Genomic DNA, 16,921 nt, shown 5'->3' with positions numbered 1-16,921 from the left:
GTCGGTGCAAAAGAAGCAGCGCCATCATCCCATGTGTAGAACCATTTAGAATGAGCGGATGAAGGAATCTGTCCTCCTGTTGAACAGAATGTTCGTACACACACACACACACACACACACACAGAGAGAGAGAGCTCCCTGACAGTCTGTCAAGCAATGTTGCCAGTCTATCATCGATGGCTGCTGCTCAAAGACAGCCATATTTAATCACTCTAGTTACGCTGTACATGTGAGCTGACAGCTTGCTGATGAGGCATGGTCTTCACTAGGGCTGCAACTAGGTTATTTTGATAGTAATTTAATCCAGCAATTATTTTATTTAGAATTTATTATTTTTATCGACGACAGCATTTCCAGAAATTGTGAAAGAATTTTGTCCTCAAATGCCTTGTTTTGTCCACAGGCTAAAGATATTTAGTTTACTAAAGTTGAAAGTATTCAGGTTTAAGAAGCTGCAATCAGAGAATGTTTGGGCCATTTTTCGTAAAAAGTGACACATCAATTACCAAAATAGATCAATTTAATAGTTGACAACTAATCAATAAATGTATTAATTGTTGTAGCCCTAATATTGGCTACACAGACACGTTACAGTCTTCTTTCACAAGGTCATCACACTTCTAGACTGGCTTTCAGTGGACGGTAGGGGCTGGGGAAGATGGCTGCCCTGTTCCTCTGTTTGTTTTCCCTGCCTCCTTTGTCTGTTTCTACCTCTGTCCACTCTGTGAGTCTTTCTCATATGATCTTTAATGTATGCTAATAAATCTGCTGTGTTTTTAATGGGTAACTGGTGATGTCTTCAAAAGGAGCCGGGACCAAAGTGCTATTAAAACTTTGCAATATTTCATTTGCTCTCCAGAGTCACACACACCCTCTCCCACACACACTCACCCATCCACACACACACACACACACGAGCATGCTTTGGTGAACATTCAACGCTGTCGGTGAGTTTGATGTGAAGTGTATGAAACCATCGACCGTTGATTGTACCCCATGGCGTGTACTTCCTGCCGGAATACCAGCGCATGGACCAGGAATATCAGCAACCCCGACACCTCTCGTAATGTGTGAAAGGCAAAAACAGGTCTACAAGGCTTGAAATGTGAAGTGTGACCTCATGTGTGCGTATGAGTGTGTGAGTGCAAGACTGAACGAGAGGGATTGAGAGTATGCTGCTTGAGTATGTGTGTATGCATGTGTGTGAGCGAGAGAGAGAGAGAGACAGAGAGAGAGAGTGTGTGTGTGTGTGTGCATGTGTGTGAGTGTGCTCCCCTCGATGTATTCAGGATAAGAATGCCCTCCTGTTAAAAGGTCACAATCAACATTCATTGCTGTCGGTGGGTTCAACACAGTGGAAAGCTCACCGAACAATGAGTGCAACTGTGTCCCAGATTCCCTCAGACTCTCTCGTCCTCTCTTAATGTCACAGAGCCCTATCGCCACCAGATTTTTATTTATTTATTTATTCCTCCACCATGTCTTCTGTGAGCCTGGTTCAGGAGGTTGGCTGTCACCGAGGAGGTGTGTGTGCATGTGTGTGTGGTTGGAGGTGTGTGTGTGTGTGTGTGTGGGGGGGGGGTGCTTGTCTCCTTCCCCGGATGGTGTAATTGGAGGTTGTGGTGTTCATCAGGGGAGAGGTGGGGGGGCTTTGAGGGGTGGTGGTGGTGGAAGGAAACGAGGGATGAATGTGTAATCATCTGGATTTTCTTCTCATCGGCCCGCTTTGTTCTGCGTTTTCTATTTGTCAAATTATACTCTGTGTGTAGTTGCATGGCAGCAGCGGGCCGGAGAGGAACCAGGAACTAATTGGCCTCGCTGTGCTTTTCCAGCACGGCTTCCTCAGCTGCTGCTTTTGTCAGCGATAGCCCTCGTCTTCCTCCAGTTGTATGGCTCAGTCTATGAGTGCGTGTGCATGTAAGTTGCACCAGATCCAGCACCAAAGGAGGAGCACTGATTGAGCCCCATAGCCAGTAGCTCGCTATAGCCATTCACTGTGTGACTCATCTCTATTTCATGCAGGGCTGGCAGGCTCGTTTGTGGGTCAATGGGTTATGTGTGCTCCAGGCATGATGGCTAGTCTCCTAAGACTGGGAGGCTTTGAAACCCAGACAGAGAGCTTCACCGTCCTAGAGCATTCTGGAGCATATCAGAGAAAAGAGCTTGTCGTTTAGTTGAAAAGGAAGAATAAAGTGTAATTACAGCCTGCAGTGCAAAGTGGATGATATTTTGGTATATTGCACAAGATTTAACAAGCAAAAAAGCAGCAAAGATATATATTTTATGAAACATCTAACACTTTTATTCACAGGTGAGGCATCACACACCAGAATGGGTATCAATTAAAATGCTTATTTAAAGAGTTTTTTCCCTCTCAGTCCATCTGCTTTCCCACATAAAAAATAATGTGTCTTGTAATTGTCTTGTAATGGCTGAGTAAAATAAATGACGCTTTACAAAATCGTCACCTTCCTAAAATAAGAGCATCAGTCATTTTTGACAAAAATTGCCTAAATGATCATAGATTTTTTTGTGTTTTCTGAAAAACCTGAAAAAATGATTTATGCCATTATTTTAGGAACGAAATGTGACAAAATGTCAAGTGAAATACTGTTTTGTGACCTGAATAAAATCTGCTAACTACATCTCAATTAAGTGTTTCCTTCATTATTATTATTAATATTATTATTATTATTATTATTTGAGAAATTATAACATTTCAGCAAAAGGTTGTAACCCTTGGGAGCCCATATCTAGTGCTCTTTTACGTAGTATTTTTCTACCTGTAACTCATGAACTCTTTGCAGTAGAGCAGCCCTTGCTCTCACTCTTGTAGAGCATTAGAAATGTTTTACTTTGACTCTTCCTTAAGGTCCACTGACTCTTGAGTCATGCTATGATCCCCAAATGTTTCCGAAGACATCTGCTGACCAAGCATTGGACCTTTCAGTATGTCTAGAGGCAAGGATCAGCAATGTTTGTCACACACACAAACACACACACACACACACACACACACACACACACACACACAATGTTAAGACGTACACATGGAGAGAACAGAAGGATTGTTCCCATTTGTCTGTAAGCAGTTTCCCCTTAACTGAGCAGCACGATGTTATTTTGCCTGGCTGGGCTGACTTCTCTCTCGTATGGGGAAACAAAGTCCTTAAAGTTTGGTCCATTCATTTGGTGTTGCATGGTGTCGCATGTGAATCCTTGGTGTCACATGTGAACCCATGACAAATTCACTTACCATTGCCTCTCAGTAAACTACAATGAGCTGGTTTACTCAGCACGGCACAAGTGTCTGCCCTATTTGTAGTTTGGTCAGAAACACAAAGTGCTTGATTGTGAAATCACCAAAGTGACCAAACGCCACACGAGACCAGTCACTCGGACCACGTGAGTTTTGGCTCGGCACACGCATGCATGGGGAAGCAGCTACTGTCTCGAGAGCCAACGGCAGACTTGGCGATGACTTGGTGGTATGGTCTACTTTAGCGCCTCCTGAGCTTTTTGTTGAGACTGGCGCAGTCCCACTCCCCACGCCTTCTTCATTATTCAATAGAAAGCACTCGGAGTGCAGTGGTGCGGACCGGCGCTGGCAGTGTAATGAAGGCTGCCATGGCGTGGGGGTGAGTGGGTCCGGTTCTGTCCAATTAGCCCAGAAGAGGTGCTGGACTGGAGTCAGGCCAGCTGCACTATCATGAACTCATCTTGGGTAACTGGCCCATCCATTAACACCAGAGATCCGTAAAAACATAAGACTACAGTAATTCAGATGCTAAAGTTGATGACTTTAGTGACCTCAGGCCCACTTCTAATTATGTAAAAGATGAAAATATCAGAGGACCACCCTCTGAATTAAAAAGTAAAGTGGTCTATTAATTTGTCAATGACAAAAGTTTAAGGTCACCATTGAGAAAATGTATCACACCGGTGTATCAACCCATCACTGATGATTCAATAAACAGGAGATCAGACTCTGCAGGCACTTTACAGAGAACAAGATGTAATTGGATAAAAACGGTCCTCTCCCCTTTTATATCCACATTATTAAATGATTCAAGTTAAATCATGTAGGCCTACATTAACATAATGAGAAAAGTAGATATTGGAGAAAATGGCAGAGAGACTTACTGTAACAGTAAGATAGTGTATTGTTCAATAACACACTATTATTTCATCATTTCCTCAAAAATTGTTGTGTCTTCCAGTGTTTATTTTCACTGATTGATTTTGGCAGAGAGTATCTTTGCTTAGTAGTAATGTAATGATTTTAGTGTTAAATTCTTAAATTACTGTAAGTCAATGTATCATTGCATTATCCTTTCCTGTATTCATCTTATTTACTGTAGCTGTGCAAAATAAAATCAGCCTTATAATCAACCAGATGGCCTGGAGAGTAATGATCAATGTGAATCATGTCCTCATCATGTACTGTAATATAAACTAACACTGCATAACCCATCCACGGTGTGCAGCATTACTGCTCCAAAGAACAGAGTAAATCTCTTAAACTGCGTAGATTAGACCATGTACTTTCTTTTCATTAAGGACGGTGTATGAAAAATGTGAGTCACTCTGAAGATGTTATCTCGAGAAAAGAGTATTATACAATTGTACTGTTTCTTACGGAACCCTCGAGGGGTCATCACAAGATATTTGTTGGTATATATCCAGAAAACATGCACTCATTTTACTAAATAGTAAATTGTGGTCTCATTTCACTAGACTGTGCGCACAATTTAGTATATTGTGCTCTCATTTTAACTGTTGTAAATTGATCACACAATTTAGTGAAACATGCGCACAATACAGTATAACCTGCATACGATTTAGGAAAATGTGTGTCGGATTTACTAAATTGAGAGCGCAATTAAGCAAAATGAGCGCACTATTACTAAAACACGCTCATGATTTAGTAAAATTAGCACACAATATACTAAATTGTGCACACGATCTAGTAAAATAAGAGACCAGTATTTAGAAAAATGAGTGCACAATTTACTCAAATGAGAGCACATTCTCTTGATAGGCAGAAATATCTTGCAACGACCCCTCCTGAGCTCTGACTTCTCCATTTATGCACAGAATTGTATCTCTACATTTGCAGCTCTAGCCTGCTTACACTGTGTGTGTAAATTCTGTTCACACTGCTGTTGGTCTATTTCCACTGTTGCTGGTTAGTTTCTTGACCAATCTTTGGTCATCTGACTTGTAACTTGAGCATACAGCCATGACTGATAGAGTGCCATTAAGATGGGCTGCTTGGACCCGTCATTGCTTCTTGAAATTATTTTTTCAGTGCATTAGTTAAGAGCTACTGATTCCCTAGTTTTGTCATCAACAGAAGCTAAACAACATGCCCTGCTATTGCAGTCATATATTGCTCTACATATGAAGCAGTGATAGTTAAAATTCAAAATGAATTTAGAGAAGGAAATAAACACAGTAAGAAGGAGAGAGGAAGTGAATAATCAAATAAAGTAATCACAGTGCATCAATCGCTACACCTCTGTGCACAGCTGCAGGTGGATTCGAGATGGATTCTAATTATGTGATGTCGCCCTCTGGTGGTAGTTTGCATATGATGCCCAGTGAGGAATTGTTATACTGGACATTGATTAAATACTGTTTTAGTGTATAAAATACTGAAATACCACAGCTATTCCATTTATATCTCCATTTATTGACATATAAATATAACTGACTGTGTTTCTGTTATGTTTTCTAGCAGCATTTCAAGGGTCACAGTCAAGAGTTGCATAAATATTTTCCCTATTCTCTTTTGTCTTGGCAGAAAAAATTGTAGCTACCATCAAACGGACTTAATTATTACTAACAATTATTATTATTAGTAATCACATTTGAATATTGTATTAATTTGCGTATTTATAGGATATTGCTATGTAATGTGATAGCGCCCAATATGTCCGCCCCTCTTTTTATATAATTTATAGTTTTATTTCTATAGTTGTTGGCTTCAGGCCAAGTAAAAGGAGCTTTCAAATAATCATGATGCCTGTTGCCTGTTTAATATATTAATTTAAACAGATACTCTAAATGATCTCACCATTTGTTATGCCATTTGGCATCGTATCAGCAAATCCCCATATACTGTATCTACCTGTGTTGTCAATGACATCTCTGTGTCTGTGTTATTGCCCAATTAGGACTAAGAGATTGTGGATAGATGTGTTTAGGGGTGTGTTCACCATTCTGCAACCTGCTTGTGCATCAGAGCTTTGGGCCACTCTCTCAGAGGCCTGCACCATCGCTTACACACAGGGGGCAACCCGTAACCACTGGTTAGATTGTAAAACTTAGTTGCCCACAGGACCTCTGTGGTGCGTAGCTTGACTACTTAACAAATTCATTGCAATTTCATTTTTATATATATTCAGTATAAATAAGTTATACTGTATTTCATATTAATATGTCATACTATATTTGTCCACACACATAATGCAGTTTTTCTCAAACGCTTTGATGCATTTCTTGAATCATCATTAGTATTTTAGTGCATTTCTCAGAACAATCAGAGCAAACTGCACCGTATGTGGATTACCTGATTTGTATACTGTATGTCTCAAAAGCAAGTATTTATCAAACTGTCACTGCCATCCTTATGCCATTGTTTATTATGTCAATGTAGTCAAACTGTTTTGTGCTGTTGTCAATATGAAAGTTTGCTCTGTAGTTTTTTTCTAATGAACAGTGAGTAAGGCAGTGGTATTGTCTATAGTCATAGCTATTTCAAACCTACAAAGTTACGCGATGTGTGTAGATGGATTCGATTCCAAGAGAGTGGATACGTTTCAAAGTTTTTACTGTTGACAGACACTGTGATTTGTGACAAAGAAAACAAAGGCTTTTATAGCATTCAGCAGCTTTCTATAAATCCTGACGCTCCTGTCTGTCGGGTCACAATATGTATGTGCTAAATTATGACTAGTTTACAGCTAGATCAACACATGTGAAAGTATGACTCAAGCAATGAAGTAAGTGTTTTATGGGGTAAGACTATTCAAAGAGTGCAAAAAAAAATGTTGTATAAAGAGATGTACCTTGCACAAACTGTAATTAAATTCAGGAGTCTTATCAAGACAAATTTGCTCAATGCACTTTCAGCTAAATGCGCTTGTTTTAATGATGAGACGTTTTAAATTAAGTCAAATGATTTTATGATGAAGCATTGGCTAAGTCCCTTTATACTAAAAACAAAACCAACTAGAATGTTTTATCTTGATATAAGATTAATAACAAGCTGGGTAGGTTTTATTGGAGAAGCAGTTTTTGCAGTGTAAGACAAAACTCTTTACAGCGTCTTTTCCCCAATTTGATTAACTGCACTTTGCAGTGTAAGACAAAACTCTTTACAGTGTCAATTTGATTAACTGCACCTTTCTTAACATCATTCTTTGATGTTCACTAGGCCTACTTTTAGTTCATTTTAACAAATTTCTATTTGATTTGTCTATCTGTGTTTTAAATCTATAAATCATTGCTTTAATAATCTATAAAATAAATGTCTGTTTCATTTGTTTTAAATCCTGCATTTTGTCATTTAACCGCACTCTCTCTTTTACTGTTTTAATCTAATATTTTATCTTTACTGTTTTTAAGATGTTTTTATTCTATTCTTATTTTTCTTTTTAACCTACTTTTAACTTATTTTTATGTTCTTATCACTGTAACGCACATTGAGTTGCCCAGTGCATGAAGTACACAATAGAAATAAAACATTGCCTTGCCTAAAGTATATCTCTGTACACATTACACAGTTATGAGCCTTCCACAAAAATTGTGTTTGTGCTGTGATCTTCCTTAACTACATTGCAGTTTGATGACCACATTCAGATTTCAATCTGGGATCTGCAGAATGGCATTTACTGGGAAGGTTGGAGTCGTTTGACTCGTAGAAGATGTTAAAATGCACAACAGTTGTCTGAGGCTCAGAGTTTGCCAGATCCCCTGGAGTCTTTGTCAGGCACACCATAATTTACGCTTCTTATATTTAGTATATTGTCTTCATACGGTTGATTATGGGAAACAAATAACATCATCAAACTAGAAAAGCACTCCGAGAGTGAAAACATAACCGCCCCCTGGAAAATGGTTTATTCCTTGGGTCATTACAGACCTTTCCTGAAAATTCTAGCGAAATTCATCCATAACTTTTTGAGCTAAGAAACAAAAAGACAAACAAACATACAGACAAACCCTGATGAAAACATAACCTCCTTGGCGGAGGTAATGAAGCACAGGAAACAATAGGAAACTAACACTATACCATGTGTTTTACTGGACACCATTTTAAAAAGGAAAGACTGTTACTAACCTGTTGCCTTTGGACATCTCAGAGTCTTGGTCCAGTAAAGGACAGCCTCAGCTGCAAGACAGAGAGTAAGGTACATCTCAACTAGGCTACTTTATCTTCACCACAGACCTTCATGGTACTGCTGCACAATTATTGCAACCCTCTGATCAGTGAGTGAATAACTAAGTTGACTGTTTATCAGATGCTCTTGATCATGACCTAGAGGAGTCTGTGTCCGATCATCATGGACTCCACAGGGGCTGGCAGCAGGATGAGGCAACATATGTTTTTCTCCCATTTTTCATTACTCGAAGTAAAAGACTTCTCTTATGCACACCAATGGTTTATCACAACAAATAAGGTAAAAACAGTATTAGTATTAGTGTGCACTTCACCTGTACATTCAGTTCACAGACAAACACTGTCAGTGTGCTCCTTCAAAACGTGTGACATTGTCATCACCAGTGGCATTGTCTTGCGTGATAAAACTGCTTTTTAGTGTGACCAGTCCATGGAACAGCAGTAGAGCAATCATGTTTTTTACTCAGCATCTTTTGATCTGCCACACATGTCAGGTGAAAAAACGTCAAGATAAAAAAGCCTTTTTGCAAGTATAGAAAAAATATCACATATTTTACTTCAATTTGTGAAAGAATGGGAGTTAAAAAAAAAAGTACCGCTTAAAATAACATCCTCCGTCTTGTCATTTCATATCCTCTTTGAGTAATGATGGCACACACGTACCCATCCGTCAAACAGGAGTGACAGCGGAAGACAGGCTGGTGAGAGGAAGTGTGTGTAGGTGTGGACAGACCCTGGCCCATAAGCAGCTCAAAGAGGAACCCTGGGGGGCACCACCCAGAGAGATCCATCATGTTGCTAAGATGGAGCTTGATAGGTTGGCAAACGCCTGTGTTGTGTTGATGCCATATCTAGGTAATGACTAAGCATTATGCAATGGAAAATTAGGGACTTGGAGTTCCAAAAGAATATTAGGGATGACAATATCGCTTTCCTACATGCTGCCTCAGGTCAAGTTAAACCGAGAAGTCCGATATGAGCTATACATGCATTTCCAGAATCATTTTAGATGTGTAGACTCTCTAGAATGATTGGTTGGCTCTCACATTCAACAGTGCTGTCAGATGCTTGGCCACCGACAGGATTACAATCACTTTCTTTATTCGAAACTGTTGCTAGCATACAAAAACAACAGTAATGCATGCAAAAGCAATCGCCTCAAACCCATCAATTGTGCAGCGACAAGACACCTACGTGATCCCTAAAGCAGTCTGAAATTATTGCTGCACTTTTGAAGTGCCTGTTTGGCAGACATCCATGTGTGGGTGGATTCCTGACAACAGGGTCAAACCTCACCTAATCGAGCGGCAGATTCCCTTCTTCAGAGCACTGCTGTGGCACTCAATGTTGGTGTGCAGGTTAACCAAGGCCTTATGAAGTTTGTCCATGGGATTCCCTGCTGCAGCGAGCATCGATTAGTATCAGAGTGACCAAACCACTCATCTAGGATCTGATTGGAGAGAAAGCAGAAAGGATCAGTGCATGTGAAACAGAAACGGAGGAGTTTGACAATAGATGTAGAAAAGGATTAGTGGTAAACACATGCATAAGAAAAACAGAACATTTGCAGGTTTAGGATAATGATCCCAACTAAAGCCAAAGAAAGCAATGTCTGCTTGTGTAACGTACAAGAAGAACCTGTACACATCACTGTGAGAGAATCAAGTAACTTGAAAACCACCTCATTACATGTCTATTCATTTTACAGGTAAAAAGGGAGCATCATCAAAGAGCTCTCACTGGAAAGTCTCAGTTGAAATAGTTGATGTGAACGACAACGGACCAGTAATCTTACTGACGCCACTGCTATTGAGTCATCATTTTGTGGATGTAAGTGATATAAAAACCAGAGAAATGCTGATAGATTTGAAAAGAAAATTCACCATGCTCCTAATTGCCAGTCAAGCTGTTGAGCATGTGCAGGACTATGTTTGAGCTTCAGGTGGATGCTGTTTGCAGATACAGTTTGCTCATATGCACGACTATCAGGTACAAAAATTCATTTATTGACAGTGGCCATTTCAAACAACTTATTGCCATTTAAATGTATTTTAACCCTCCAGACTTTATGTTCTATATTTTATGCTTCACTAATAATTATGCTCATGTTATTTTATGTATGTATTGTCCGCCTTTGGTGTGTCAGAATTATATAAGAGATGTCAGACATGAGTATACATTATATTGCCATGCATTTTACATTTTACAGGAGGCTGACCTGTTTTAAACAACAAGGATTTTATTCTAAAAAGTCAATCAGTGTTTTCATTTCAACAATAACGACACACTTGATAAGAACCATTCCTCTGTTGTGGGTTACTGTATTCATCACATTGCAAAAAATAATGTGGAATACCAGCCAGTCAATCAAACATTGAAACAATTTTAGAAACTATCTTATTTTGTATATAGATGTGACCTTAAATGCATGCTGCCACTCATGATTAATCTTTTTTTTGAGTTGCTATGAATAGAAGTTTCATTCATTCATAGCTATGAATAGAAAAAAATATTATTTATGACTAGAATTGACCATGCTACAATAGCAATAACAAAGAATGATGTGGCAAAACAGCCTTTGGAATGTGTTTATGTGCATGTCAGGTGGGGAAAGGGAACTCATGATATGGTGTGAGCAGGCAGAGACATAGCCTTTATGATAATGGCAGAACAATGTGTTTTGGGGCAGACAACTGTTGAGTGAGTTAGAGGCACACACACACACACTTCAAAAAAAAAAAAAGATTAAGTACAAATGGAAACTCACTCACCTGGGCTATCCTCATTTACCCCCTGAAACTGTGATTAATGCAAACGATGAGTGCCCAACACTTTGACAACCAATTTAACACAAAACGGTGAACACACACAGGCTCATCATGAGAAGTGTTGACACGATAAACAAATGAAAACCTTCTGAACCAAGTAGACACTTGTAGCTTTTGAGAAATCCAGTAAATTTTCTTCCTCAAAAAAATAACTTACTGACATTTGCTATATGAACCCCAACCTCAAAGTTGGGTTTTGCCCAAAAACTTGACAGAATTCCATAAAGAATTTCTAACAAGTTATATAAATGTGTACTGAAATACAGTACTGTACATCTATAATTGTTTTATATGTTTAATGTTTTGTGTATTTCAGGTGGTGGTTTACCATAAGGATGTCATGCCTCTTAGACCGTAAACCCAGTTTACCTATGGGTACCAATAAAGTAACCTGACCTGACCTGACCTATCCAGGATGCAAAGTTTGTAGTTGTATTGTGACACATGTACCATTGGGACAACGATAGATCACCAACGCAATAAAACATTTAGAAAAATGATGAGAGCATTGAAATAATCACTTTAGGGTTAGTGTTACCTGAGCATGAACACAATTAAATTTCAATTTGCTTAAAACCTATATGCATATGTGACCTTTTAAGGCCTAGAATTCGTAGGCTATAACATTACATAGACTTTTACCTGACTTTTTAAGGCCCCGTGGAAAGCCTGTTCAACTCTAAATGAAAATAGTCCTTCATTGTCCTAAAGCACTGGCAAATGTCAGGTAGAAAGAAAGCACTTACCTTCAACCTCCTCTGAGAGGCTCGCTCAGTAGAGAACAGTGGGTTACTGTCGTGCTTCCGTGGTTCCTGGAGTTGCACCTAAAAGATGTCAAATTGTGCATCAGTGTCCTCCTCACATAGTTTTCCATGAACATAAGATATAATACACATACTGTAGATCACATTAATTTGTCACATTCATTTTTGCATACTAAATATAAGATATGATAACCTTTTGTTTACAGACAAGTCTTCGCTAAAGAAATTCAGTGTTACATCTGGGATATCTATTTCATCTACTTTTAAAACAATTCACCTTGAAAAATGTCCACATATTCTTTTCTGTGGCTACTCACTGATTGGATAAAAAACTTCTTTCATTTTCAGACTGGTGAATCACACAAAATATAAATCCATGTCTAATACAAATATCATATCCCACATCCTTTCTGTTCACTAGATAGATTGACAGTCAAACTTTGTCTGACGATGCCTAAAACATGTTGTTGCATACATAGCATATAGGCTCCATTTGCCCACACAGCTAAACAATACAATCCCAGCAGATAAAGGAGACAAATCCTTTCACTCTATATTGATCTATTATACGGTTTTTAAAAGTGCTTCAATTTGATCCTATTCTACCACTGGACCTGTAACTGTGATTTGAAAGGTTCAAATTCAATATATGTTGACTATTATGACTATTAACTGGTATATGCTATCAATAAAGCATATTATAATGTTTGCATGGCCAGTATTGTTATATAACCTATGATAGGCCTATATTTGGCCTTACAAAACCAATTAACTGACATAAAAAGGTTATTTGGGGATCCACTGGCAAGTTATCACTGCTTTGATGGAAATGAATGACTTCGGTATCCAAGTCAAACAATCCCATCCCACCCCAATCGACTTTTTCTGTCAGCAACTAATCTAAATCAGACCTGACACAATGGAATCTATCTTAATAAGTGCCTAAAATGTTCAGTGATTTTACACGCTCCTCCATTTCCTCCTGGAAATGAATAATAAACAAATCATCCTATATTAGAGATAATTGTGGCCATTTAAACTGATTTATGATCTGAAAATTATAAACTTACCTCAAGGTGAAACACTTCCAACTTATTGCCCTACTTACCGTCTCCAAAAGATTTTAAATTCTTAATCAGTGACATTATATTTTGATTCTGCTGCAGTCATAGTTATGCAATTATTTATTTCAAACTTGTATGTTTGTTTTGTGGTTTATGGCTAAATTACATTTTCAAATGTTTTGAAATGCAGTCCTTATAAATCCCAGCATTTTTCGAAAAGATTTAACAAAAAACTTTGTCATGTAAGAGGTCAGTGAGTTTATTTGAACAGACTGTAAAGTCACACCTCGTGAGGTGCTCACCGACAGTGTTAAGTTAAACTCAACAAAAATAAGTTGACGTGGTTTTTGTTGAGGTCAGTGGGCCATCACCACCCTGTGGTGCTGAGCACTGTTTAACACGCTCCGTCAATGAAATAAAGCATAGACCTATATTCCATCACTGCAATGATGATTGTGCCGTAAATCACATGCACTGCAGAATTGCCATACAATAGTTTATGTGACATTGTCTCTGCAAGAGGGAGGAAGGAAGACATTTGCCTTGAAGATGGAGTTCTCTGACCCAAACTGTCATCTTCACAGTTGTATTGAGCTTATAGGGCTTCAGCTCTATTTTGAATTTTGAGGCTTTAAAAAAAAAAAAAAAATCAACAGAACATGAGGCAAAAGAGAAGGGACAAGTCCTCATCTCCTCTGCTCAGCAAAGTCATGAATGTCATTAAAGTAACACAATGTGGGAATTTCCCTTTTCACCAATTTTCAATGTCTGACAAAAAGACTCATGATCCCACAATAAAGTCACATGCAATACCAGGCACTCTGCATATTGACATTTATAAAGACGTAATTCTGCCAATTATAGTATTGTAAAATGAGTTTGAAGTCATCATTTTAAGGACAAAAACTATGTTGTATCACTTTAAACAATAGTAGAGTATGTGTCCCGATTCTAGTGAAACAGCCAATTACACTTCTACTTCTATGTGTTGATAATAATAATAATAATAATAATAATAAGCTTTATTCGCATACCTGTCATACACAGAATGCAGCTCAAAGTGTTTTACATTTGGAACATTTAACACAATAATAGAGAAAACAAACAAACAACAACAACAACAAAGAAACATTAGAGATTTAGAATTAAGTAAAAATGAGAATTCACAAGATGGTAAGGAGACAACAACACAAACAATTCAACGAATGCAGTGAAAATAGGAAGACCCTGTAAATAGCAGCAGAAGAATGCAAAATAATGTGAAGAAATAGGCTACAAGATAAAAGTGAGTCAACTAAAAGCTCTCATACAGGTATGTTCCATAGCTTCAGTGCCTAATGGATAAAAGCAGCTTCTCTTGTGGAGCACTTTGGGCACAACTAACAGATTAGATCGGACGTTCCTTTTCTGATTGATAAGACATTAAAAGCTCAGAGATATATGAAGGACATTGGCAGACTGGCAGACTGAATGATGGGCAGATGACTCGATATTAACCACCTTTTGTCCTATACAGTATCAGGACTGTGTACAGATCTCTTCAGGAAAACCCAACTGCTCTTGTCCTCATGTAGCCTCCATCATGACACATCAAGTCCACTCCCATATTCTAACCCCCTAACACACACACACACACACACACACACACACACACACACACACACACACACACACACACACACACACACACACACACACACACACACACACACACACACACACATACACACACACACACACACACACACTGTAGAATACCCTCAGTCTTTCAGGCTTTTCCCCCCCTTTGTACAGTTTTCCAACCTTGCTTATTCTTTACAATATATATTTCTTCTTTGAAGTAACCTTCCTTGAAACATTTCACGTTGTGTGTGCCAACATTTAAAAAAAAAAAAAAAAAACATGTTGCTAAGGGCCTCTGGAGTTGTCATAAAACATTTATTATTTATTGACATCATGTCATATGTCTGACTTCAGACTTCTATTTATAATCTGTTAATCATGACTACGGCTTGGCGGGAGACAAATGAGGACGTGCCCATGTTAACCACAGATGACTCTGCAGAACTTTGCAATTATGAACTTATGAATGAGAAGTTGGTAAAAAAAAAAAAAAAAAAAAAGGTAACGCTGCAGCATTCGGCTGAAAACCAACAACACATCCTCATTTGAAACAGGACTCTTTTAATTGAACCTGAGTCATCATTGGCATATAGTGTCTACTTGCCCAAACAAGATATAGACATGAAGAAAATATCCTGACAAATGAGATGAGAAAGGCAAGAAAAGAACAACCAGACAGAACATTTTATTAAATTAAACCTACGGTACATTTGCAGTAATCTGATGACAACAGTGGGATATTGGACTTAAAACAGTTACCTTCCATCGGAAGGGAGCTTTCAGAAACCTGTGGTTCTTCCTTCCATTCAGAAACCTGTGATTCAGGCTTTGCTCCAGTTAGTAAGCCTACACACAAAAGTAGTCACAAAGCACACCACTTGGGAATATCATATTTAGGGGTGATTTAGGGTTGATCCCTGGAAAAAAAACTTTAGTTTAAACAAACATACATCAGTAGCCTAATCATAATAATGGATATTGTTGGTTAAGGAAGCTGAACAAACAACCCCATTTCTGCTGTGTGCACAAACTTTATAGGATAGTCTATTATAGCCTGGGTACTCATGTACCTATCACTTTGAAATTCATTTCAATCATAAAGCCCAATGTTACCCTAAGTGGCCTACAATTAAAATATAGCTTTCTTAAATGAGATGAGCAATAGACCCAGGGGCTTAAAAAATGCTTTAGTCTATTCTGTTATTGTTGTTGGCTTGCTGTACACTTATTGCAACCGCAGAAGGCGTTGATATTGTTGACATCACTAGCAGCCAATTATAAATTCTGGAGAGCATGGCTGTATTCCTCAGATGCTCACCTGGCAAGTAGACAAATTGGAGAGCCGTGCCTGGGACTTAAAGGCAATGGATTTTACACACATTTTAATTTATGGACTGATGATCACTTTATCTTTCCGACTCAACGCAAAACCTTTGACAACAACACCACATCAGGTCGGTTGCCAATTCTAAATGTATGAAAGGGAGTGGGACATGATTTTGTTGCAGGTTTTGAATTATTTGCTGTTGTTTCCGCTAATTTAGGTGATAACTGATCCATCTTTTGATATTTCCCTTATGTTCTTGAATTTCATTTCTAGCTTGGTCACACGTTGGCTACTGGCTGACAAATTGAAAATGTATCAATATGTCAACTTACGATTTGCTCTCAACATATTTGTGACATTGCAGCTCTTAAGAACTCAGATGGCAAGAAATCACACAGAAAGTGGGCCAGATCACACAGCAGAGGGCGAGAGGCTACATTTTGCCCGGACGGACTCTCGAAACCACACTCAGAATGCAAAGTCAACCAAGATAAAAGATTCAACCAGCAAGAAGAAAAAAAATAATCCAAAGAGAACCTACACATCTGCAGGTGCCTGCTTTGGACACAAACTGGATAGGATCAGTGTTCATAGTATGGGCTGTTAAAGACGGGCCGCAACAGAAGTGTTGGGTTGTCATGCTTGTCAAGTCCTTGACTGACGTTATTTGTTTACTATTTACTGGCTGTGCATATGATGTATTCTGTCAATATGTTATTCATACAGTGATCTCTGAGGTTCTTTGGAATGTCCTATTGTAGAACCTTCAGGGGTCAACTTGAGAAAACTAAATATTTTGGTGGCAATAAAATGATTATTCTGGAGAACATGTGCCAACTCTTTAGTGTTTGGAATGCTGTATATGAGAAGGAAAAAATCAAATTGTAAAAAGGTGGACATTCCTGGTT

The sequence above is a fragment of the Sardina pilchardus genome, chromosome 2, assembly GCF_963854185.1.
Source record: "Sardina pilchardus chromosome 2, fSarPil1.1, whole genome shotgun sequence".
Classification (NCBI taxonomy): Eukaryota; Metazoa; Chordata; class Actinopteri; order Clupeiformes; family Clupeidae; genus Sardina; species Sardina pilchardus.
The sequence above is the reverse complement of the archived record's forward strand: the minus strand, read 5'-3'. Positions refer to the sequence as shown.